This window comes from Eptatretus burgeri, chromosome 2, assembly GCF_056783735.1.
Source record: "Eptatretus burgeri isolate ZD-2024b chromosome 2, Ebu_testis_v1, whole genome shotgun sequence".
NCBI classification, from domain to species: domain Eukaryota; kingdom Metazoa; phylum Chordata; class Myxini; order Myxiniformes; family Myxinidae; genus Eptatretus; species Eptatretus burgeri.
This window is the reverse complement of record NC_140962.1, coordinates 44,386,482-44,389,499: the sequence shown is the minus strand read 5'-3', so window position 1 is coordinate 44,389,499 and position 3,018 is coordinate 44,386,482.

The following is a 3,018-nucleotide window of genomic DNA, read 5'->3' as shown; positions in this document are numbered from 1 at the left end:
AGAAGTGTGTGTGTGAACGTGTCTGTCTTAAAGAAAAAGCTTCCCCGAAGAGAGGGGATCTATCCTTTACCCTTCTCAACGCATCACATTTAAGATCCCATTAGACATGGGGATGGGGCTAATCTGAACATGCATTTAAGGAAATAACTGTCTGAGGACCTGGATGTGTGGATGCATTCATCAGACCGGATTCTAATATCCGTAACTATATATATATATATGTATGTCTTCTTCTTCTTCTTCTTCTTCTTCTTCTTCTTCTTCTTCTTCTTCTTCTTCCTCCCGTTAGGGGTCGCTACAGCGGATCATCCGTATGATCCGCATAGTGATTTGGCACATGTTTTACGCCGGATGCCCTTCCTGACGCAACCCTGGTCGCCTCTTACGACACAGGGATGTGGTACACCTTTTTAACCGGGGTATACACCGGCCCAGTACACTGGTACTCATTTCACCGACCTCGGAAGGATGACAGGCTGAGTCAACCCCCTGGTGTATTAATTCAGTGGCCCAACGGGGCTTGAACTCAGGACCTTTTGGATCCCAAGCCGCTGCCCTAACCACTGCGCCAACACCAGGCTCATATATATATATATATATATATATATATATATATATATATATATATATATATATATATATATATATATATATATATATATATATGTATATGTATATGTATATATATATATATATATATATATATATATATATATATATTTTGTTACGGATCTGGAAACCATATGCATTCAACATACAGATGTCCCAATAGTCAGTTATGTCGTTAAGTATGTGTGTAGTCAGATTCCCTTCCTTTTGTCTCGTGGGAGAATCAAAGGCGTGCATTGCGATTTCTTTTAGTTAGGTTATTACATCTAGCAAGCCATCTAACAACCATCCCATCCCCCATCACGATCCACCACCAACCGGCTGCCTTCTCGCACCCTGATGTGCTGAGGTGGGATCTCGCAGTTCCAGTTTCTCAGCTTTCACATACATTGTAACTCTTTCACGACGACCTTTGCAACATTGATACTGTTGCTCAACAAGTACGATGCCGCGTGGAAGAGTGGGTGGGGTTTCCCGGCAGGGGCCGAAACTCCGCCCAGGAAGGGCGAGTCCATGGGAGCCTGCCCAATCAGGGTGGGGAGTGAGGTCTGTTCGAGTGAGGTCTGTTCTGGAGTCGACTCTGAAGAATGAGCCTCCTGATTGGACGAAGGGCGTGCCCTTGCCCCCGTGGGCAGAGTCGACTCTGGAGCGAGGGGTCCCATCATGTAAACAGCCAGAAACACATGCGCAATGGCAACCAGGTTGACTGAGGGACGGTGCCACTGTTGTTGTTGTTGTTGTAAAAAAAACCTAACTAAAAAAATTAACCTGCAGCGCACACATGAAATTCCCATTAGACATAAGGGATGGGACCCTAACTATAAACACATACTTATCGAAATAACTGAACTGCGGGGGCTGCTGACTGCCTGTGTGCAAAAGGCTTCCAAATTCGTAACAATATAACCTTCGTCCACCTTCGGTGGTGGAGGTAATTAAGAGGAAGTGATGTAAAAACATTCATGGCATAATGTTGCAGCATGCCCAAAGCAATCCATGAACCATGGCAAAGCTATAAAATAAACGGCCAAGTTTCAAGTACAAAAAGCCAACACAAAATTCTAAACTACAACATTGAATGCAACAAAATCAAAAATTGCACAAAACAATCATGAAAATTTTTTTTTGCGCATCCATATTGGGTTGCTCCAGTGGTCCCAAAACTATATACAAACTATAGCCAAAAGCACAGCCAAACTGTTGGAGAAATGTCCACATTAGAAGTGCAAGGAAACGGTACAATCAAAATCCAGATTACTTCTAAATACAGTATTCAAAAATTTTCGTCAAATTATGGACAACGAGTTCAGGATGGTTGAAGCGCGACAGTAGCCTGTGACCAAAACATGGCAGCACACTCAAAGAAATAGCTCTAACGCAAGAAGGTAAGTTGTGCTGTTACAATCACGACAATATTTCCTTACCAGCAAACATTTCGGAGGAAGGCAAGAAAGAGGATCTCCTCCATCTGTCCACACCTACTATGCTGCCCTTAGATAGTTACATATCCCTAAAAAAAAACTCCCCTTACACTTATTACCCTCGCCAGAGGAGAGGGTGGTGCATTTGGGTCCCTTTGTTACTTGGAAAAAAAAAATTTCACTAAGTATGTTGGTCTGTAGCGTTTGTCGGTCCGTCTGTCTGTCACACGATTTTGGCCACAGTTTTCAAGCAATCGTGCTGAATTTTTTTTTTATGTATGTAGGTGACCGGCCAAGGACAGCAACACTTAATTTTGATGAAAATGTGAATCCGGATCTGGATCTGATAATTTTTTAAATGATTCTTCACCATTGAGAGGTATGGCCAAAAACGATGTGTAGCATGATAACTCAAAAAGTTGTGGACGAGTTACGACAAAACTAGGTGGATGAGTTGGTTAGGTGAGAAGAACAAGCCGATTCGATTTTGGTTCTGATCCGACCTATCAGTGCGATACAAAATGTAAGCTATTCAGCCTGGCGGAGGTATGTGCTCCACTGAGTGCCGTTCCGTTTCGCCAAGTGTCACTTGAGGAGTGATTTTTCATGTTTGCAAAATCGAAGATTTTTCAAGTGTATTGATCAGTCGATTTTGTTATTCTGTCTGTCTGTTTGTCTGTCTATTTGTCTGTCACCTTCAGGTCACAATTCCAAACCAATCATCATGAAACTTTACCAAGTTGTAGAGGTTGTCTCAACTGAGAAGCCTATTGATTTTGAGGTCAAAGGTCAAAGGTCATCTTGAGGTCAAATTTCTGAAATTGTCATTTTTTTTATCCGATTGACTTGAAATTTGAACAATCTTTACATATTGCCTCACTGAATTGGGAAACCAACTATTTTTGAGGTCAAAAGGTCAAAGGTTAAACTTCAAAAATCATCAATTTTCATCCGATTGACCTGAACTTTGAGATTGTGAATTTTAATC